Source organism: Chamaea fasciata, unplaced genomic scaffold, assembly GCF_029207755.1.
Source record: "Chamaea fasciata isolate MVZ Bird 193981 ecotype frontalis unplaced genomic scaffold, bChaFas1.0.hap1 SCAF_7, whole genome shotgun sequence".
In the NCBI taxonomy this organism is placed as follows: Eukaryota; Metazoa; Chordata; class Aves; order Passeriformes; family Sylviidae; genus Chamaea; species Chamaea fasciata.
In genome coordinates this window covers 19,132,730-19,156,836 of record NW_027094092.1, presented here as the reverse complement: position 1 = coordinate 19,156,836, position 24,107 = coordinate 19,132,730, and the positions used below count along the sequence as shown (strand labels likewise).

The 24,107-nt window shown below is 39.3% G+C and overlaps 1 protein-coding gene across 1 annotated transcript in view; it reads left to right on the top strand.

Annotated features, from left to right (window-relative positions):
* Positions 1-24,107, top strand: part of SLC1A2 (solute carrier family 1 member 2) — an 88,790-nt gene that overhangs the window by 28,376 nt on the left and 36,307 nt on the right. The gene's annotated exons all lie outside the window — the stretch shown is intronic.

Below are 24,107 nucleotides of genomic sequence, written 5' to 3'. Positions count from 1 at the left end.
TAAAGAAAAAGAAACAAACAAGTGAAAACAAGCAGAAATCCTGTTTGTTTTTCAAACCCAGACTGGGGAATCTTGAAAGAAAGAACACATCAGCAAAAAGGGTTTTGGGTTTATTTCAGCTCACGTTAATATTGCATGCTTTAAAATTAAATCTGCTTCTTCATTTGAAGTTAAGCTTTACATTCCCCAAAAGCCAGAAAATATTTAGTTTAAGGAAGTAATTAGTTATTTGTTTGACAGTATTGTATGGAACCCTTTTTTTTCCCCCTAAGACATTGAACACTATTTTCAGTATCCCTAAAAGGAGTTTGTATAGCAAATTATTTCCATGCTCCAGTAACAAATGTTTGGAGATGGAAATATTCTTTGATGGCATTGTCGACCCTAATTGCTGGGATAAAATAAAAGGTTTCAAGCTCCCCTCTACAGCATATCAATACCAAATGATTCTGGTTTTTTCTTACTTGAAATCTTCATATATGAGCTAGAGAAAACTGGGCTGGGGAGTGTAGTGTAAGTCTTTGGAAGATTTGTCACAGGGAGGAAAAGTATGGATTAGTATCTGTGAGATTGTAGGGAATAACTTCATGCTTGACAGGGATAGAATTGCTGCTCCTACCAGTTTAGTCAGTCAACCTCTTTGGACAGACACGTAATGAATGAGATTTACATCTACAAAAGCAGGAATGGGGTAGCTCCTTCTTCCTACTCAGGTGAATCTTTCCTGGCATGTAGCTCAGTATTTTCAGAGCCAGGAGCCCACATCCTTCTATCAGGCAGCCCTGAGGTTTGAGTGCTTTCTCTGAAAATCACTAGAAGAAATAGGAATCCCCCATTAACTTTAGTATGGTTTGGCTCAGGTTCAGAAGTATAGAGTCTTAGAAGAACAGCAGAGATCTGGGTTCTGTCTCAACTTGTCTAACCTATAGCAAGCCTCTCATGTTAGAGCCCTGCAGCTCTAGATGATTGTGCAGTTCTGGAGAACTGTATCCAAGGGAAGCATGCTCTGTTCACAGCTGTAGGAGGGTGCATGCTGAGCTGCCTTCCACACCTGGTCATCTCAGTTGGCTGGCAGAATAATGCGAACCTTCCTTCTACTTCCTTTCTGCTTCCTTTGAAGAAGCTACTGCTTGAAAAAAAGAGACCTTGTATAACTATAGCTTTAGATTTTTCATCAAAATATAATCTGATCATTTTCATGCAGCTGGCTCAGAAGGCAAATCAATGTCTAGGTAATGAAGTGCCATGATGGGGCTTGGAGGGGCCTAGCCCATCCTAGCCAAGGATGGCATAATCTGAATCTCTTATACTCGCATAATATTTTAAAATGTATCAAATGCCCTAAATCTCATGCAGTTTTCCTGACAATCATCAATTCTGATCATTGTGGTATTCTTTTCCTGTCTGCACCCTTTTTATTGGCTGTGGAAAAGGGCTCCTGAGGCATCTGCTAAAAAGGGATGCATCCATTGATAGTCGTATGACCTTTAAGGCAGTTTGGGTCAGGCTGAGTAACCAGACAGGCTCCTTTTCTAAAACCTTTAACATTATCGTTTCAGATAAGCACGTGAGACCATGACACTGTCTTATGTACAGGCCCCAGCATTAGGAAGCTGCACATAGCTCACAGCCTAAGAACTTGAGTCTCCACCTGCTGAGTTCAGTCTGTAATGGCTGAGTGGAAGGAAGGTCTTTCAAGGTTCTTTTTTCTTTGAAACCAGAGGTGAAACTGTGCTATGGGCATGAGCAGAAGTCTATAAAGTTGATAACAGTGCAAAAGCATCTTTGCAAAAACCATCTTTTTTGTCATCTCTTCATCCTTTGAGTGAACCCATAGAGGTCTCTAGGAGCAAAATTTGTCAGTTCTAGAGCTCACCTGGTCTGGACTAGGGCAGACTCAGAATTGAAGTAGTTTGTATCAACTCAGAGGTTTCAGAGGCTCTAGCAAACTGTTTTCAAACAACAGTTGTTTTTTTCCTTGTGTTTGTTTTTTCTGTTGTTAGTTTTGAAGTGTGAATAAAGATTGTAGCTGTTTCTCCATGAGTAACCAAACACGAGAAGAATCTGCAAAAACCAGCAGCTAAGCACAGAGAGTGACCACAGTGAGAGCATGTTGTTTGCTGTCTGCTAACCTTTATCCTGAGTGCCAGTCACAGACACACCTCCTGAAGCATTATCAAAACAGGAGCTAAACCAAAGCTACTCCATCATCGAAAACATTTTGTACTCTGCAGCACTTTTAATTGCACAATAGTGCATGCTTTGGTGTAGGTTTTGAGGTTTGAGTGTACCCCGGGAAATTTGGTTTGGGGGAGTTTTTTTTCCCCTCGTACATTAAAGTTAAGTAAGAGAAGGTGTCTTTCGTTAGGAGGTTCTGCCCTTATCTTAGAAGTTAATAGCTCCCATTAAAATTTCCCTCTTTCTGTTTTCCTTGTGTACACTCCTTTTATGTCAGAATGCAAAGTTATGAAACTGGAGTAAGGACATTCACATGCCTTTACAAAGAACAAAGGTGGTATTCATTGAAGTTGTTTGTGGTGTTTGCTTTCTTACTTCTATATTTCATTATTATTAATCCCTCATTTTGCATCCTTATCCCACATTTCATACATCGCTTTGGTTACAGATTGCTTGGCATAAGTACAGAAGATTCAGCTGTTTAAAAAAATAATTGACACCACCACCATCACCTTTTCATGACTGATTGCAGTAAAAAATGAATGTTAATTCAGACCATAGAGACATTAAGGTGGAAAATCCCAGGCAAGGAGCAGGAAGAATTAAATACATGAGCACTGTGAGACTTATAGGCAATGTAGTATCAGACCAGACTTCCAGTCTTCCTTCAGATCTATACAAATACTGAAGCCCTTGCTGGCCAGAAGTTACTTTTCGTGCTTCAAATACCACCTCATGTGCTAAAACTCCTCAGCTGAATGTGTCTCCTTATCATTAGGCATAGTTTCAGGATCATGCCTCAGTAATTTTTTAAAGCTGCTTTTGCCTGCTTCTAGGTGAGTGGAAAGGGAAGAGAGGGCACAAGTGAGCTGCTGCTGCTCCCCATCATGCCACTGTTCTCTTGTCTGGCACAACAGGTTTCTCACAGCCCATGCCAGAAAAGACAAAAGGGAAGAAAACTGGCTGCAGAGGAAAACAGACTTTGTATGACTCCAGGACAATACAGTTGCAGGGCTTCTGTAAGACCTTTCTCATTACTGCAGTGTCCTACATCTCCTCTGGCAAACGGTTGTAGGAACAAGCTCTCCTGCCCCAATAGCACCACATGCAGGCTGATGTGACAAGGCTGTGTATTTGCTCATTGAAAATGTCAATAAACAAGAAATGTCTGGTTATTAATTCTCTTTCCTTCACATACATGTTTTCTTCATACCACTGGCTGAAGCCATGCTGACTTCATTGGCAACTGGCAAAAGACACGTGGAGGGAAGTTGATGTTCTGGCCAAATTCCACTTCAAGCTTTTTGCTAAGGGTTGCTTTCACAACACCAGTTGTCATTTCACAACTTCTGTGTTGAGAAGTGTGAATGTTTCTATTGTCAAGGATTTTTCCCCATTCTACATTGAAGGGAAATAAGAAGCATTTCATATTCAAAAGAGCCAAACCCACAGCCTGTAGGTTGGGCTGCTGGAGCTATGGAGGCAGACAAAAGCAAACAGTGAATAAAAATACTGAACACTGTTTTTTTAAACTCCGATTGTTTACATCCAGCACAATCTTCTGTATGAATTTCAAGTTGCTGGACTTACATGAGGTTTAACATGGTAGAATTATAAATATGTATTTCATTTTAAAATCTAAATTGCTATTGGCATTTTTGATTTGGTTTTAAGTTAATAACTATTCTATGGGCTAAATCTAGTAAACACAGAATGGATGCAGCATTTACTACAAGAAAACACATAACCCAGCACAATGACCATGGAACGGAATGGGTAAATTGGGTTTTTCTGTTGCCTTTCTGGCATGTAGTGGTGGGCCAGGAGAAACCAAAGTTTTGGTTTTGGTTGAATCCCATTTGCACTTCTCCACAACTGCTGCTTGGAGAAAGACTTGAAGGACACAGGTTGCCATTATGTAATTCAGCACCGTGCTTTCAGTGTTCTTTCCTTCAGTTACATATGGAGTATTTATTTTGCTTCACCTTTATGTAAGAGATGTGTGAAAAACTGCCTGCAAAAAGTCAGGGTCAAGTACAAACTGTAGGAGAGGTGGGGAAGTTTGACTGTCAGACTGTAGTTCTGTGTTGAATAATTTTCTTGCAAATGAATTTTTACCTTTCCTGTCCACAGTCAAAGGGTACTTGAATACAGCTCTATTACATGGTGCTTTCTAGCTCATGCTTCCATGAAAATATTCCTATGACACTTTATTCTGCAAATGCAGAGTTTCAAAAGCTCTTAGAGAAACTGCAAATGCATTTCTACATTAAAGAATGTTTTTTTAACTTGTATGCCTTCAATATTTTTCAACAATGAAAGATTTGGCTAGGGAATAAAATGTTCAAAGATGTGAACATGGGACATTATTGTATTGCATGTAATGTGAGTCATTGTATTTGTTTGTTACAGATGAAAAACATGCTTATTAATATACTTTGGACATATCAGCATTCATTTTTTATATCTCTTCCTGAGTTAACCTGGTTTAACAACTTCTAATACTATTTTTTTTTTTACATAACCATTTTTGTGTTAAGGCTGCTAAAACTTTCCCACTGTTACTTTACTTTTGTTTTCTAATAGGTTTTGCCTTTGAGGGGAAAAAAATCATAGATTTTATGTGCAACCATATATATGGATGTTCATAATATATATCTATAACATATATGTATTAGCAAGAATAAACCAAATCAGCAGCTGTAATTTTCTTTTTTTTTTTTGCTTTTGTATAAAGATTCAACCTTTGTAATAATTCATGTGACCCCCTAGTTAAGACTCTGCAGAGTAGAAATTGTAAATCTACTGCTAGTTTAACTCCTCTCTGAGGTTACACACTGAGGAATGGTGTTATGAGTATGTATCTTGGCAAGTAGTGATGACATGTTGGTTTTTGTATTGCTTGTTTGCATTTGATAGACCTCCTGGGATTTTTTCTTGCTTATATTTTATTCAAAGAGCACATGAAGACTACATATATACTGCTTTATTTGTGTTGAACAGCTGAGGGGTTTATTATTCAAAAAGAAAAGCATTAAATTGCATTAATGATGCTGTCACAAACTAAAACATAGGGTTTCCAGAATTCTATGATGTTTCATTTATTTGTCATATAAATATGGCCCAGGGATAAAGGAAGTTTAGGAAAATTTGTGAATCTGATTTTATAACAGATATTTAAGCTGCCTGGAGGATCTGTGTGAGGAAAGAATGTGCAGACAGTTATCTTGGGGTGTGCTTTCTTTTCCTTGTATGGAAATCAGTCACTTCAAGCTAAACTCAGATCAGAACTCCCCTGGCTGGATTATCAGACTGTCACAAGGTTGTATTGCTGTTGTCTTGCCATAGTAGTTGTAATTGGGATACCCAGATGGTTTCCTGTTCTTCTTAATAACCTGGGCTAAAGTACGCCATGTGTCTGGTGATGGAAGGAGTAAATCGTGTTAATGTCCCTTACAAAGAGGAAACTGTGTGTGGGTCTTAGGTAATCTCAGACCTTCATTTTAGCATATCTAAAATGGGAATGTGTTCCCAACTTTTGCTGAATTTTGCTCAAGCCCTGAATTTTGACTAAGCTCTGAATTAGGAATAAATAGGCACTCATCTGAGAGACATGGTCATGTCCCGCATGATGAATTCCTTTATGCCTGGGGAAAGATATTGCTGAGCTTTATGCACTCCTAATTTTGGTCACTCATATAGCCAGGTCTTCCCTTCCCATATGTACCTGTACAACCAAGAGAACGAAATCTCTCTTCCTTTGTAGAAGTGACAGAAAAAAATAAAAGGAAAGAACCCAATACAATTCCTAAGTGGGCTTAAAAAATTGTGAAAATATATATCCGTCAATGTGTGAGAGGCAGCAGCTCAGAAAATAAATTAAACATAAGGAGATTAAAGGGGCAGGCAAGTGAGAGACAAAAAAAAAAAAAAAAAAAAGAGATGTGCTGACCTTGCTTAACTTGGAAAAGCTAATTAATAAAGAGGAAAAACACAGTTCAGGATTCAGCATGAAGGTGAGCTTTCTTTTAGGTGATGCTTATTAACAATCTGGGACATTACTATACAGAATAATGGTCTGAAGAGCTATTATTTCTAGTAGAAGTAAGTGAGTCTAGACTGTAATATTCTAGTTCAGTGACTTTGTAGAAAACCTGTGAATTACTTTGTTCTTAGACTCTTTTAAGCAGAAAAGTTCTCATTGGGAGGCATGGAGGACCAACCTTTTATGTTGCAAGGTAAGAGTAAAGGGAGTTGAAATGTGATCATCGGTACACACATGAATAAAATAAAGGACATCCCCTTTCAATTAGATGGTGTCCATCTTATACAGTTGTAATGACAATAACACTTCTTTCCTATAAAGCAGGAAATGAGAAGAGAGACAAAATAAGTAGATGTTGCCAGGGACATTGAAATGAGTGACAGAAGACTCGTTTATGGAGTAATGGATACCAAGTGTGTTGTTTTACTGTTAAAAACTGTAGTAATATTCTAGTGAATTTTTCCAACCCTCTCCTTCTTTTATGCTCCATGCAGATAAACTTTATTTGAAGGTTAAAACAATACTGGATTAAACATGTTTCACAAAACTGTGTCTGTTCCATAAAAATTCTGTGTTAACAAAGCAAACCAATTTTCCATTTCATGACTTTAAAAGTAGGTTTTCTGCTAGTGCAGGTGTGCATTTCATCATACCAGACAATCTGTAACACACTTCTGCAAGTGCACTAACAAGCCAGGTTGCTTTTAACCAAAGTCATGTGTGAGAGGAGGGAGAGCAATCAGAATAGTTTTTTTTTCTTCCTATAAACAACACAGGAAACTGTGTAACCAGTTCTGGCATCCTGCTGCCTTTGATATTAGTAGAGCTACCAATGCTAGTAGAGTGGATAGTCAGGTTCCATGTTTCTAGAGATGAGTAACTAAAAATACTGAGAAGATTTTTATTTGTTAAAAATATACAGTCAAAATGCACAGGTTCTGTATTTTCATTCAAAGGTCAGATTTCATACACGAATACCACAGGTTAAGGCCTTGTTTTATAGCTTTGCTCTCTTGCATGTTTTCACACTTACCTGCCTATACCGTAATTTGTTCATCCTTACTGTTCATGTTTCATGTTTATTTTTAACCATAGGTGAAAAATGTATTTTCTCACCTAACGCCTATGCTTCCTGTTATAAATAAGTTCTAGCAAAACACCTGTGAGTCATTATTTGTGCTACTAATAAACTAGCAAACAAGGCAGTATTGAAATGCACGGAAGAAGTTAAGTATGTAAACATGTTTTGCATTAGTCTTTGCCATGGAAGTGATCTAATGACTAGAACTGGGAGCCAGAGGCAGACATGCAGAGGTCATTAACGGTGGTTCTCACCAGCTGCCTGGCTTGTGAAGCAAGGTGGTAGGTGACTTGGGGCTGTGGCACCCGCAAGAGTGGTGGTGTGACATGCTGCTCTGCCCAAGCTTCTGCTGCCTCCTGCAACTCTGCACCAGCTCTCAGACTGCTGTGGGGAGTCAAGACTGCTGCAAGAAGCATACCTCCAGCATAAATAATAATTTCTAGCTCCTGTCACTCTAAAAGTGGGTATGTCAGAACACCTGGGTCATTTTAGATGAGTCTTCTTCCTTCTGAAATGGAGCCCTTGTGCTGTTCAGGTTACTAAAAAGAATCACAGCCTCCTGCATCAGTTGAAGATTTTTTTTTTTCCATTAAGTATTTTAAGCTTCTGTTGCTGAAGAGTTGAATGCAGAATAATGAAGAAGAAGGCAGAATAGGAATAAATCCAAGGTTAAAATAAAGTGATGTGTTTTATAAAATTATTTCATTGCCACCTGTCAATTAAAGCCCAGAACAGAAAAACTATAGAGGAGCTCATGGGTGTCCCCAAATTTACATTAGTCTGGGACAAAATTTAAGCTCCATGAAGTTCTCAGGAAACTGGATTTTCCATTAGGCCAAATTTGCCTTCTGATACAATACATCAATACATAAAGTGCTTGTTTTAGAAAAAACGCACCTTTTTTTTTACCAGCAAAAGGTGTGCCCATTCATCTCCAGTAGACTTCTGCTGTGTAGCAAGAGGGAGATCTTTTTCTTTGTAGGTGGTGCCATGATTGCCAGGCAAAAGCCTTCTGAAATCTGCTAGAAGTAAAACTTCATAAAATATTAGAAAACCTGAAGAAAATATTTGTTCCAATGGAATTTTTCTTTACAGCAGCTGTTAGGGAGAGTTTGCTGCAAGCAATTGAAACAACCTGTGCTTTTGCCCCTTAAAGGTTCAAGTGAACCTGTCAAGAAATATAAATGTAGTAATTATAGTAAGAGGAGTGATGCATTGTTTCTGGCTTGAGATTTTTCAAAATGTCACTCTCATACACTTCTAGAAGGTGACTTTTACCTGAGTTCTGGGAAGCCTGCCTGCGTGTGCAGCATGGCACAGCTGGAGTTTCTCTGCAGGCAGCTGGTGGGGGACAGCAAGGAATGTGGAATGGCCACCTGCTGCTGTGGAGGAGAGGACTGGGGACAGACGAAGGACATGACACAGGGAGAGAAATTGGTCTTGAGAAAATGCTGAGGGCTCCTCTTCAAGAAGTTAATCTTTTGATATTTTCTCTAGAGAAAATACTTCGATTTTGATGAATCTTCTGGTTTCCATCAGCTGAAGGAGTTTGCTCATCATTTTTGAGGATGGTCACAGTGCTTGTGTAAATGTCCTAAGGGACACTTGTGTATTCTGAAACATTCCCTGACTGGTGCCATGTGAAGGATACAGTAGACAAAAAGTCACAGGAGATGTTTGCTTTGGCCACTTACTGAGCAATGGGGCAATATTTGGGCTGCACCAACAGCTTAAAGAAACATTAAAAGCAGAAGAAACTGAATTAGGTGATTCAAGAACTGAAAGACTGACCTGTTTAATTGCATTACAGTAAATGCAACTGTGAAAACCTATAGCTTTAAGCAATTAGAAAGTAGCAGGGTTAGTGTATGAGACTTGAGCTGGGCAGTGAAAGAGAGGGAGAGACTTGAACGAATATATGAGGTAACTTCAAGTCAGTGACTCCATGATGCCTCAGGAAAGACACATGAATGCATGGTCACAGATTTTTCATTCCCAGAGATTTTTAAATATTTCAGTAGTACAAACTTTGTGCTTTGATTGGTGTCGCTTGTTAGTTAATCTGGCAGAAAAGTACCAGAAATTAAACAGATGTGTAACTGCAGGATACATGGGCAGTGCAGCAGAGTTTTAAAGAGCATTTGAAGAAAATGCTTCTTCAATTAGGTTTGTTGTGCAAAACAATGTTTAAAACTTTCCCATTTAAATCTGTATATTAAATATGTAGCCAAAGACAAACAATTAAACTAGTACATACTGTATTGTTTGCAGGGATGCAAAGCTAGGTCATGTACTCTTTGGATTTTTAATAGAAATTTCTTCACAAGCCTGAAAGCAACAGACAAGTGCTATAAAACTTTGCATCATCATTTCAGTGCATGACTAAATGGATGCAACTGCAGAATTACTAGTCCAGTATATATTTAGTGTGTCCACTTTTGTGGCTCCTTCACCCCCTTATTTTTGAAGGAACAATCTGCTGATGGGGAAGAAGCTGTAAATGTAAATGATCAAGACATGCGCTGGCTTGCACTGAGGACCCCTGTGGTCATTGTACTGACAACCAGAGCTTGAGTGAGAGTGCCAGGAATCAGAAACAGTATGGCAAGCTGGGACTCCGGCTCACTGCTGGCTACAAACAGCAGGACAATGGCAATGAATCATTGTTTCAAGTCTCCTTTGCTATTCGAGTTTTCAAGCAACTAAATACAAATGCAATAAATAAAAGCAATATAAGCCAAAGCCTCTCTAAAGCCTCCTAACGAAATAGTTAGAGTTTTCTAGATGATCTGCATATAATAAAAATAACCATTAGGCCCTTTCAAAGCAGTATTAGCTTCAACGTCCGTAAGTACTTAGAAACCTAATATTTGGTCATCATTAAAAAGATAAGCTAGGATATGTCCAGCCATTAGTTCTAATTTGATATTTAGGTATCAGTTGTTTTCAGTTTAAAACTTTTAAATTGGGGTTTTTATGAGAAGTTGCCTAGTAAATTCTAGGGCTGTATCTTCCTGTGATTCAGTGGTTAGGGACCAGTTCAGTCAACCAGATAAACATGTACTTAACTTTAAGTACACGTGTAAGATCTGCCAAGTTAACACACAGCTGTGTCCCAGGAGATCTCTTTTCATTAGGTTAAAAGACCAGAAGATCGTGTTTGGGTGTGACATGTTATAAAGTGAGCTTCCAGTTGTGTGAATTTCCTCTAATGTTGGCCTGGGGATGTGCCAGTGACAGCTGAGGGGTGTCATGCTTCACACAGTTTTACTATCCTGTTTCAAATTTCATGTAGGGACATCCGTTGCTTAGACCCTTAGCAGTGTGCGATTTTTTTTATTTCTTGGCATAATTTCCTCCAAAAGTAAATGAGATTTTCCATAGCTCCAACTTTAGGTAAACATTCAAGTGACTTTAGTAGAAATGTCAGTAAAAACTCAGCAGAAGCCTTAGGATTTACCTTATGGGAGTTCATGATGGGGCATAAACTTTCTATTCCTTGGACTAAAGCACCCTGCCATACATCACCATTTTGCTGGATGTGACGTTTACATAATATGCTTTGGAATTCACTATGGAAAATGCAGACATAGTGCATGTGGTTTTGATTAAGACCATTCTGTAATTTATGATTGGAGATATAGATGAGTATAATTTAAGCTAAAAGTCTGCAAGCTTTCTACTTGTACAGCATGTTCTACAGAGGTTCCGAAAGCCATCTCAGGCTTGGTCACTCCTTAAACAATCTGGATTATAAATCTCACAAGGTAGAATGGGAAAAATTGCTTGTGGTTTGTCCTTTTGCTTCCTTTTTCTAACTTTGTATTAAAGGACTCATACAATTTATATCTGTATAACACTTGAAATCCTCAGCCCACAAACCGATGAATGCCAGGACAGTACTTTGGGGGAATACTGTGCTACCTGCTTGTCTTATAGTCATGTCCTGGGTATCTAGAGCTGCTCAGTGCCAGAGATTTCAAACCCACTTAAATGACCCCTCTAGTTTTACCTGCTTCACTCTTTGTATTGAAACACCATGGAATAACTCGAAAATTAACCATTTTAGGTTTCCACTAACTGAAATATTCAAATTTCCATATTTGAACTTGGCCAAGGTTAGAAAATCCATCCTAGTTTTCCCAGAAGCTCTTGGATCCTTATGCAGTGGCAGTAGTTGTATCATGCAGAAAACCAACTTTTGCAGCTCACAGAAATGCAACTTGCTGTTGAGCTTCACAAGTTTTGGATATAAAGATTTGTCTTCAACACTCACACAATAACTGTGCAGCTGCTCTGTGTTGAAACACCTCTCTAAGATGTCTCTAAGGGAAACACCTCTCTAAGAAGACACCACCAAGCTCAACTACAGTATTTCAGTTGAGGCTACTCCAAGTGGTGCCACAGTCCAGTGGACAGTATTAAATAAGCAAGAAAAATAAAGTGTTCAAGAAAATGCTTTGTTAGGATGGAGACTTATGGTATGCCAAAAATAATCTTGTTCCTGGTATTGATTAAATTCTCTCAACCCTTTTGCATCTGTAAAATGAGTGTAAGCAGACCTGGGGGAGACAGGCAGATCCTTTGATGGAGTGGTGCATGCCCTGAGGGCATCACATGTATAAGGCAGAAAGCCACACAATCACCCATCTTCAGGTGAATCCTAAATATACTCTACTTTCTGAAAGCTATTTTGTATTTATGAGTTCCCACATTAATACTATGGGTTTTCTGGGTAAAAAAAAAAAATAAATTTCCCAACAGACATCTCTGATATGTTGGTAAGAAGTAACAATAGCAGCAGATCACCTGAGCAATCTATTTATCTGAATGTCCCTTCCATTTCATACAGCTACTAGAATAAATTACTAGTCCATGTGAATAGGAAACTTTTCCCTCGTTTCACAAGGTTGTGGTCAAAGTGTGGTTACTACCATTTTTCATTTACTTTAAAGGCACAGTATGAAAAAAAGGCTCCAAACTCGAATTGCAGAGGCACATGAGACAAGGAAGAAGATACTTTACATTGGGTGAAAGTCATTGCTGCTTTTTAGGACTTCCTCTGTAGGAAGTCTTTTTGATTCCAGTAGATGGCATTCACTCTTCAAAGCTTGCTGTGTGCAGTCACAAACGCTGCTCCAAGGAGCACACGGAGCTCTCTTTTTAAACTGTATCCCAAGTAATTCTGCTGTGCCACACGAGATTTCTGTAGTCTCTTTAACATACTACAGGGAGTTAGTATGTCTTTGAAACTAAGTTTCTTCACTTTTTCAGGGCTCAGCCCAGGTAAATTTTTATTGAGATGTTTTTCAAGGAACATGAGCAGTTTGGCCAAAGCAATTTTGTTGGAGCAATAGTTGTGATGAAAGTAATCTGAATGTCTGGCTATAATAAATGTGTAGTGGAATTAAAAGAGAAGCAGGCATTCTAGGTAAGAAAAGCTTAAAAAAAAAAAAAAGGAAGGGAAGACTGGCAAGGAGTTTCTTGAATGGGACACATTTTAAGCTAAATATGGTGAGAGAAAAAGCTTAAAATATCTTTTTTTTTTTTTCTTTTCACCCTGTGAGGTAATATTGTAGTGGTGAACAAATGCAAACTGTTTATAATGTTATGCTATGAGACTTCTGCACTTCCATAGAGGTTTCTGGCACTCAGAGATTGCAGTAGTAAATTACTAGCTTTAGAGTTGTAAGTCCGATTTTGGAGAACAGCTGGGAAAGACCATTATCTGTACTCAGAGGAGAATAAATATCCATTAGGGTACATAGGAGCAAGCTGGGACTTTGAGTTTTCATACACTAATTCAAAGTTTGATATTTTCTGCATAGAAGTTCAACTGTTTTCTTAGAGGCTTCTTAGTGGTTATTCTTTGTGCAGTTTCTGACTCTCTCCACAACAGTTTCTGGAAGAGAGCTTTTTCCCACAGGGAGCACTGAGGAGTGTTTTCAAACAGAATTAGTGCTGGATGCACTGTTACATGCTGGCTCATTGACAAACATCTCATGGAAATGAATGCTTGCTTTTTTTTTTTTTTTTTTTTTTTTTTTTTTGTTTGTTTGTTTGTTTGTTTTTTGTTTTTTGTTTTTTTATTTTCTGAAGCCTTGTCAAACTCATATGTACCTGTGCACTTTGCAGGGTTTAGAGGAAAATACTGAAATGTGAAAAGTCACCTATCTCAGACGTTTGCCACTGGCTGCTACATGAATAGCTCTGATGGTTGGGTTTCTTTATCTTGATTTTTCTAGTCTTCTGATTGAATGTGCATTGCAACTGCAGTCACTTCTCAGAAACCATAAAGTAAAGGGCTTTTAGTACTTTGAGAAGCATTTTTTTTTGATTTGTAGCTTCTAAAGCATACTGGAAAAGTAATGCAAAATTTTGGTGTGAGAGGGAGCTTTCGTTTGCAGGTTAAAGCAGTAATACCTGTGATCACTGTTTTTAGCTGGAAGATACTTTGGAACTGTTTTGAAATCTCTTGGAATTTTACAGCACAGCATGAGTAAGACTCCTGAGGCATTAGATGGGTAGATGGGAATTTTTGTGCTGGTATGAAAACTACTGGGAATTTTCGAAGTAGATGCCAAGAACAACAGTCATGATGGGATGGGCACAGAGGGTTTTCCTAATTTTTTGTATTTTTTCTTCTCATTAATACATATCATACTTTTTAAAAGAAATAGTTAATACACAGATTTGGTGAGAAAATAAACTAAGCAATTGAGATTGCATCCTTTTATCCCTAATGGTGTCTAGATGAATGGTAATAACTGTGTTCAGACTTGCTTAGTTGTAGAGTTCTGATGCACTAATTCAGCCAAGTCTGGGAGGCAGTTACATGGCCACTAGAACCTTGTACTGAGTGAATGATGTGGTCAAAAATCACTGGTGTAGCCACCTGCAGTCACAAACCTGTGACAATTTAATTCAGGAAGAAAAGTGTTTCAAGAGCCATTACTCAAGAAATAAATTCATAGGAGAAACTGCATTTTGTTTCCCCTTGTCATGACAAATTCTTACTATCTCAATCAGAGCTCCTTGATCAGTCTCTCTTTCTGTGGACTATTCTGAATTATACAAAAAACCCCCCACTCTTCTACTTCTTTTTGTCCCAAGCTAGCATGTCTAGGAGCTCCTGCATTTCTGGTCTTCTCACATTCTCCCTGGCTTAATCTTTGCTCAGTGCTCTTGAAAATATGCTAATCCCCAGTAATTTCATAGCCTTTTTCTTTGTGCTGCCTGGCACACCCTGAGTAGAAGCAAATGCAAGGTCATGATTTTACTTGTTTCAGAGTTTCTGAGGATCTAAGGAAATAATTTTTGTACAAAGCACACTGTTATTGTATAATTTGCCATGATGAGAATAATATGATTCATCCTTAATTCTTCATCTCAGCCTCAGTGCATAATTCTTGGGTTATGAAGTGTGCACAGTCCCAGGTTGTTATACCACTATAAAGCCCTATCAGCAAACTGGCAGATATTCCTCATGTGCATTATTACATGAATAAATGATCACCTTTATGGTAGGTATTATACTGTCTGGTCTAAGCCACACTTTCTTGCCCTAGACTCTGAATGATGCATAGAATAGAATCCCTGGTGATGGAAATGCACCTTGTTTATTCCAAACAAGAAACAAACTGGTGGCCCTTCTTCTTTCATACAGAACTAATATCCCTCTAAAGTCTAAAATACAGAGTAAATCTGAATCTTGCTGAGGACTGTGAAAGCCTACAAGGACACTTGTCTGTGTGGGGTCTGAATAACTACTTTAGCTTATTCTTAGAAACTGTAGCTTAATTTTTTTCCATCAGGCTTTGTCATGACACTTAAATCAGAAAGTCAGTTAATTCATACACTCCAATACACACTCTCTTTGAGGTGTTCAAGTCAGGTTTTCATAAGATTAGGTAGGAGCTGCCCGAGGGCAATGCTCTGCAGGGTCCTGAAGGCACTGCACGGCTGCCATGTGGAAGGATGCCGGAAAAAGACGTTACACATCTCCCCTTTTGCAACCTTCTGCAGAAATTTCTCTCTCTCATCATTTCTAACACCTAGGTGTTATCCTGGTTGCTTTATCCCTGACTACCTGACACTTCCAAGGAGTTTCTAGGTATGGAGGTACATACAGATCTGTATAAAATACACTTCTTTCTAACAAAATCCATGTGATTCAATGTGATCTGTTGGCTTCATGTGGTTCATGGTGCAGGGTTCCCTGAAAAGTGAACTTTAGTTCACGACCTCCCCATGGAGACTAATATTCTTTCCCATACAACATGCTATGAAATGCTCCATGAAATCTAAGCTGCAAGTCAATAGGAAAAATTGAGCATAGGAAAAGGCATTATCTATGCAGTGCAGTCTGTCTAAAGAGATTATTGAAAGCCATGTATGTGGCCATACACAGGATGTGTGATTATGAATAGAAAAGAATTCCTGCCTGGCAGATCCATCATCTTTACCTCTCTCATGATTCAGATGTATTGCTACAGTTAATAAATAAGTCAATACATTAGTCAGTCAGACATAAAGAAACCTTGAGGGGTGAAGAAAGTCTCTCTTTCCCAGTGATGTGTATTTGTGAAAAGACCTGGATAGATATAGAAAAAAGGATCATACACTTGTAAAAAAAACTGTGTGATGTTATGCTTCATTTTCCTTTGGTCCTGCTATCAAGTGACCTATAGACTACCCTCTCTCTACAGGACAATTAAGCTTCCTGAGCCAGATTTAAAAGCTGGAGAAACTGTTAAAGAAAGCATTAAATGAGTAGAAATCTCATGACAATTCTAATAGGGTTTTAAAAGTGCAAACAAGTGTAGCATAAATTTAAATATTGCAAACTCAGGTAGATCATGTAGAGTTGTTTTCTTAAATGATCTCATGGAACAACACTTCAAAAAAATCAGAAGAAAGAGATGTAACTGGTAGCTGAGTCAGAGTAAGAAGTTGGGTCACACAGACCACTGTTCTCAGGTTCAGTAAGGATGCTGCTGATCAGCTATTTGAATATATAACTGGAGCATCACAGAACTATTTATGTTGGAAAAGGTCCTTAAGATCATTGAGTCCAACTGTTAAACCTTCATCGCCAACTCTGCCACCAAACCTTGTCCCCAAGTATCACATCTACACTAACTAACTTCAGGGATGGTGACTACACCACTTTCCTGCGCAGCCTGTTCCATGGCTTTTTGGTGAGGAAAGTGTTCCAAATTTTTAATCCAGACCTCTACTGGTGCAACTTTAGGCCATTTAAATTGCGTTATCTGTAGCTGCCTGGGAGAAGAGACCAACCCCCACCTGGCTACAGCCTCCTTTCAGGCAGTTCTGGGGAATGATAAAGTCACCCCTGAGCCTCCTTTTTTCCAGTCTAAACAACCCCAGCTCCCTTAGCCTCTCTTCACAAGATTTGTGCTCCAGACCCTTCACCAGCCCCACTGCCCTTCTCTGGACATATTAGAGCAGCTCAATGTCTTTCTTATAGTGAGAGGCCTGAAACGGAACACCAGTTTCGAGGCGTAGCCTAATCAGTGCTAAGTACAGGGGGACAATCCCTGCCCTGGTCGTTTGGCCACACTATTGCTCGTCCAGGCGAGGTCACCGTTGGCCTTCTTGAGCACCTGGGCACACACTGGCTCATGTTGAGCTGCTGTTCACTAGCACTCCCTGGTCTTTTTGTGCTGGGCAGATTTCCAGCCACTTTCCCTGCAGCCTGTTGAGCTGTCTGAGGTTGTGATCCAAGAGCAGGCCTCAGCACTTTGTCTTGTTGAACCTCATGCAATTGGTTTGTCCCAATGATCCAGCCTGTCCACATCCCTCTGCAGATCCTTCCTGCCTTCCAGCAGATCAACACTCCCACCCAGCCTGGTGTCATTTGTGAACAGACTGAGGGAACACTCATCCACATCATTGATAAAGATATTCAACAAGACTGGCCCCAACACTGAGCCTTGGGAAACACCACTGGTGATTGGCCCTCTGCTGAATTTAACTCCAGTCACCACCATCTCTGGGCACAGCATCCGGCCAGATTTTAACCCTGCAAACTGCACTCATTTAAGCCATAAGCAGCCAGCTTCTCCAGGAGGATGCTGTGGGAAATGGTGTCAAAGATTTTACTTAAGTGCATGTAGACAACATCCAAAGCCTTTCTTTCATCCACTAAGTTGGTCACCTTGTCACAGAAGGAGATCAGGTTGGTCAGGCAGGACCTGCCTTTCATAAGACCATGCTGGCTGGGCCTGATCCCCTGGTTGTTCAGATATGCTTGTGATTAAACTCACTCATATGATTATATTAAACTCACAGAATGTACAGGAAATGCTAACTCAGAGGAAACAACATGGCTGTAAATTGTTCCATGGAGAAAAGTTCTTTTTCCTGCTACAAAAAGGCAAATCATACTTCAGGGTTTTGCCTGTTATACCAGTCCCTAGGCCAAATCAGGCTCCATAGTAAATTTCCACTCAGAATTCATTAATGTCTCACAAATAAGAAGAAAAAATCCTACATAATGCAGTTAAAATTCAATAGAAGGGCTTAGTGGCAGCAGGCAGCTTAAAACCCTTGTTAATGCAGACTCTCTTGCAGGCTGAAGCTTATGTTACTCTTGTCTGTAGGAGTTCTGTGTGTTTGGTTTTGCACTTTTTTTTATTTTTGTGCAGAACCTGAGACCTGACCAGATTGTTTTACTGATATATAATGCAACATTTAACAACTGTTCAGTTGTTACATAGCAGGAGTGTTGCCAAAGCTAATGTGTGTTTTCCACAATAAAAATATTTCACCTGCATGGCCTGTCATATTTTGGCTCTATATGCTGAGCTTTACCAGTTCTGGTGTGGTTTGAAAAATATATCTAATATAAGAAATGTAACCCCCAAGCTATAGCCCAGTGGGACTGTATAGTCCCAGACTGTCTCCCTGAAGAAGCTCAGCAGCTGTTGTCGTGATATAATTAATTTAAGCAGCAGAAAACACTATTTGAACTCTAACTAGATGTTTCTAGGTGAGCTCATGCTTGAGCCCTAATTTCACAAAGAGTTGTAGCAAACAGTTTGGGCTTCTTCCATCCAGCTAGTGAATCCCTTTTGTTCTGGTGATGTTCCATAAGTTTTCCTAGTCAATCATCTTTTATCTAGCAACCAGAGCACGACCTTTCCTATATATGAGACAGGGGTAAACTGATCATGGGGTGGAGCAGATCCATACTCCCTCTCCCTGTCATGAACACAGCATATAATCTTATTATCAATGTTATACCATCTCTCCAGGGAAAGGGGGAGAGTTTCAACTTTCTATGCCTCCTCTTTTTTCCTTCTTTCCTTAAGAAGACCAGTCCTTCTAGGAACAATTGGACTTTCATAGCTGCTGTTTACTCATTGCTTCAGAAGAGACCAGTGCTTGGTTTCACAACAAACATGTAGCTCTAGAGATGTTTTTAAACCCTGATCTTTAGCCTGTCTGTCCAAGGTTGTTTTCTTAAGAACAGCTCTTGCTACCTCGATTGAAGTAATTGCCACAAAACAAAGCAGACTTTTGTACCGAGAATACCTGGTTGATTATCTGACAGAGCTGAAATACCTTGAACAGAATAAACACAGTCTCTTGTTAATTTACCTTGTCCCCAGCATCTGTTTTCACTAGCCCTGTTATGGTCTTTGTCTACATTTTTCATTTAAATGAAAGATTATTTTTTCCCTCTAGTTTGTAATCTAGGTTTATGCCAAGCTGGGGGAGTATTTGGGAGAATGGAGAGTTCTTTCCCTAACTGAAAATAAAATGAGATTGTCACTCAAGCACTGCATAAATCATTAACCCTTAAGTTTTGTGAGGAAAGGAGTTACGTTTGGCAGCCAGGACACCAAGCAAAAGCCAATAGACATCCCCCACCCTTTTAGTCCTAGAAGTTTCAGTGTGATACAAGAAAGAAAGAAAGAAAGAAAGAAGTTGAAGAGATACAGGGAGCAGACTATTCCAGAGAGAACTGAGAAAAAAACCTAGGGAAAATGCTTGGAGGAAATAGGAACAAAAAATACCAGGGACCATGGTGCTTTAATAAATTATTTTCCTGCATTTTGACACCTTATGTATAGCAGCCAGCAAGAGAAACAGACTACAGCCTAAAAAGTGCAGATAAATAGATTATCTCATATAGCACTGTGTATCTTACATGCAAAACTAACTGTAAATATTTAGATAATGGAAATTCAAATGTTTATGGACAGGTTCTTTTTCTTGTACCTTGTGTACACTGTGAAGATGAGGAACAATAGCTAACTTCTTGATTATTCGGGCAAGAGATTGTTTCTTTGCTTAAAAGGGAGTAAATTGAAGTTTAATTCTGATGCCAAGTTCTATAATTGCACTTACATATCACCTTGTCAGGGTAAAACATATTTGATATCAGTGAAAATACAGACTGCGTTCACTCTGGGGAAGTTCTATACTGTACTGAGGTGAATAAAAATCAAATCTCCTGGGATCAAAGGAGTTTCTCTCTTTTCTAATGAAAAGTTCTGCCTCAAAAGGGAGAAGGGTAAGTGACACATCTAAACAGAACATCCTACCAAATTATTCAAAAGCTACCACATAATGTCTAGCTCTTGGTATGTGCTGTTTGGTATGATCTACGCATTCATGTGACTACTTGACTCCTTATTTTCCAATATTTGGTTCATTTTTCATAAATCCTGTCAATGTTTTTAAGCATCTGTGGTTAGCAGTAAATATCATCTTTGAGGTTTCAGTACTTAGGAGTTTTCTGTGGACCTGCTTTGGAGCTTAGCTGTTTGGCTGCTTTTCACAATGACATAGGAAAATAATAAGCAGAATTAATTTATGTTCTGGCCTCAGTGGAGTTAGACTAAAAGATGTTTTGGTCGGATGAGTTTCAGATAAGCATTCAGAAAGGGTCCTTTGTTTGAAGAACCATAGAAGCTCAGCACAATGTAATAATGATTTATTTGACTAAGGTAATAATTTGCATGTTTGAGAGATCACAGCTTCTAAAATGCATTCTTCACTGTTCTGTGATTCTTACCTATGTACAGAGGTACCATTAGCATTGAGATTAAATTAAGGGTTTTCAATTGTGTAGGAGGGCCTCTGGTTGTTGGTACACCTCTGGCTTTGTACTTGAGTACAGCACTGCCCATGAGCTGGGGTGTAGTCAAACTCCACTCCATCATGCATTCATTTTATTCCATCAGTACGGAAATGTGAAGCAGAGGAAAACCTTATACATGTTTAAGTCCCTTCCCTGAAGGCTTTAACGTGGCACTGTGGCCTTCAGGGTATGAAGAAAGCTGTTCAAGTGTGCAGTGTCAGTGGGAGACAGCAGAGGAGTAGAACAGATCCAGGGGACTGTGGTTCAGAAGGGCCCATGCTCTGCCCTGACTCACATCTGTGCATCTTCCATTGACTGCAATAGGCACTTCTTGCAGTTCTCTCATCATGTGACTGCAGGTTTCAGGTACGAAAATTCTGCATTCTTCTGGAGCTAAGTATTGTTTACAAGATGCAAATAGAGGCACGAAATCAGCACAAAGAAGATATCTCAGTCCATGAGACAAAAATTAATTTCTGAGATAAATAGGTTTCCTCTTCTAATAATTGGATAGAAAATTTCTGTGGCAAAATTCAGATATTGTCATGTGCTACACAAGAAGCTTCTCTTATCCTTCACAGAAGGTTTATATTTTACTATTTTTTCTCCTCCTCTACTCCCACAATATAGTCAAAAGCCTGGAACATTACTTCCTCTCTGGTCCAGTGATAAATATCTCATTGTTGAAAAGCAGTGCTAACTCCTTTATAGTACCATTTTTCATGTTCTGAAATTCATCTGTCATCACTTTTTGTAGCATGAGTGCAGAGTTAGTGTATTTTCCTACTATTTTTTTTTCTTTAAAAAGCCCATACTCATCAGAATTTCAGTCCATGCTGAGTGTTCACCTACAATCTTGAAGAGATGGAGAGTCTAAAACTTTGAAAAGTGGAAAAGGTTCTGGGAAACCAAACTAAGATTAGCCCAAAGTAAAATCATCAAGTACTTTTGTTCATTGGTCCATTTCAGTTCCACCCAATTATTTACTAGTGAGCAAGACTCCAAGGTTTTCTTTTGAATTAGTTTCAGCTGTCCATATTTCAGAGTTCCTGAGGAATATATAATTCACCTGTAGTGAATAAGAGGTCAGAACAAGTTACATATTCATGTTTGGATTGCAAGTGAAACTAGTTGTAGTCCTGAGTTGCAAACTTTGGATCCCAAGTTCCTTGGGGTTTTGGCACATTTCCACCAGTGATTTAGTGGCTTTGGGGCCCATCTGCATGAAAACTGCAGACACTGTCTTATCTTTCTTGTAATTCCTCAAGTTGTGCACATTATCCCCTGGCTAATCCTTATGTATCTGTGATCCTTGCGTGGATAAATCTTCAAGAAATAGGCAAGCCTCACATTTGAGCTCTCAGAATGTGCATTGGTATTCTTTGATATTTCACTGTCAGCAGTACATTTTGTTGAGACCACTTGTGCTGTGAAATATTTTTAAAATTGCAGAGTAAAGATTACAACACTTAAAAATAGAAGGGATATTTTCTAATGCATTTTTAAATGGTTCTCTTTTTTTAACCATCAAGTGTGTTGGAAAGAAATGCAATTTCAATTTGAAAGGGAAAATCATAAAAATATTTGCATCAAAATTACTGGATTTTTATTACAAGTCTAATAACTTTCTGTTGAAAAACTTTACAAAGACAACAAGCTGTACAATATATAAAAACGTTTGGATTCATTGGGAATGGCTCAGTACTGAGAACACTGAAAGTTTATATGTCTTTTCATACCTGTTTGAGGTCTGTAAAGCTCAGTCTACTGTTGTAGAGGAAGATTTTCTAAAATCTTGTCCTAATCTGGCATAAGACCAAATCCCCAAAAATAATAACAAATAAAGAATAATTTTTTTCTTTACCTATTTCTCATATTTTCATAGCCTTAACATTTAGGGAGAAAGTTTGATTCATAATAGTATTTTCAGTATTTTTTTTTTCCAAAACATTTTAATATTTTGTTTATAAAAAGGGAGTCTATTGCTAACAAATTCTCAGCTACTGAGAAAATTAGAGGGATGACTATTGCAGTCCTGCACTCATGTGTGTATCACTTTGTATCGGGTTTGCATGGCCTGCTTTTGGTAGCAGGGAGGCACAGGGTGGCTTCTATGAGAAGCTGCTGGAAGCTTCCACCATGTTCCCCGGAGCCAATCCCTGGCAGCTCCAAAGATGGACATGCCACTGGCCAAGGCTGGGACAATCAAGAATGGTGGTAATGCCTCGTGATAGCAGATTTAGAAAAAAAGAAATAAACCTTATTGTACAGACATAACTGTGGCCAGAGGAGAGTGGGGTGAGAACATGTGAGAAGAACTGTTCTGCTGACACCAAGGCCAGTGGAGAAGGAGGGGCAGAAGGTGCTCCAGCCACTGGTGCCGAGATTCCTCTACAGCCAGTGGTGCAGGCCATGGTGAGGCAGCTGTGCCCCTGCAGCCCATGGGTATCCATTGGGATGCAGAGATCCACCTGCAGCCCATGAAGGAGCCCAACACCAGAGCAAGTGAATGCTTGAGAGGAGGCTGTGGGGGAGCCGTGGAGAGAGGGGCCCTGTTCCCATGCTGAGGCAGTCCTTGGAGGACTGCACCCTGTGTAAGAGGGACCCACACTGCAACACTTTGAGGGGCACTGTTGCCCCTGGGAGGGACTCATGCTACGGCAGTTTTGAGGGGACTGTGTGCCCGTGGGAGGGACTCACGTTGCAGCAGTTTTGGCAGGAGTGCTGCTCGTGGGATGGAGCCACACTGGAGGAGCTCACAGAGAAGTGTCTCCTGTGGGAGGGATGCCATGGTGAAGCAGGGGAAGGACTCCTCTCCCTGGGCAGTGGGAGAAGCCTTGGGTGATGAACTGACCACAGCCTCCATGCCTGTCTCCTTGCACTGCTGGGGTAGGAGGGAGGGGTGGCAGGAAGGCGTTCTTAAGGACTTACTTTACTTCTCATTATCCAGCTCTTTGTTAGTAATAAACAAAGTAATTTAACTTTTATTCCCAAGTAGAGCCTGTTTTCCCGTGATGGTATTTGATGAATGATTTCTCCTGGTCTGCATTTCAACCCATGAGCCCTTCGTTAAATTTTCTCTCCCCTGTTCAGCTGCAGAGGGGAGTGAGAGAGCAGCTTTGGTGGGTGCCTGGCATCCAGCCAGCATCAACCCACTACAGACTTCCTCAAATATAAACCAGAGTTAGTAAAAAAACTTTTTCCTCTAACCACTGCCAATTCAATGAAACCAAAGGTTTTCTTGGGAAATGCTTAGTTTTCTGACCAATTTTCAGTGGCAGTTGTTCAAGTCTCATTACAACCAAGTTAAAAGTATTCTCTTGATCTCATCATTCTAATTATATTAAAATAAAATGTTAATGTTGAAATTAAATATTTTCAAAAGATTAAGCAAAATGTTGCTGAATGCTTTATTTTGCAAAAAAATCCTAATTTTTAAACTATTATCCTCAGTTGGAATTAAATAAGGTATTAAAATCTACATTTTCCTGCTATTAAAAATTTGTTCTTCAGCTGTCTCTTCTACTTAAGTAAACAGCCATGGTCTTTGGGGAAACTTGAGTTTTCTAGCTCCACACCAGTAGTTTAGTCCATGAAACATTTGGGATGATATATCCAGTGAATCAATTCTGATTGTATTTCTACCATTTGAGAAATAACTACAAAAAATACTGTGAAGGCTGCACCTT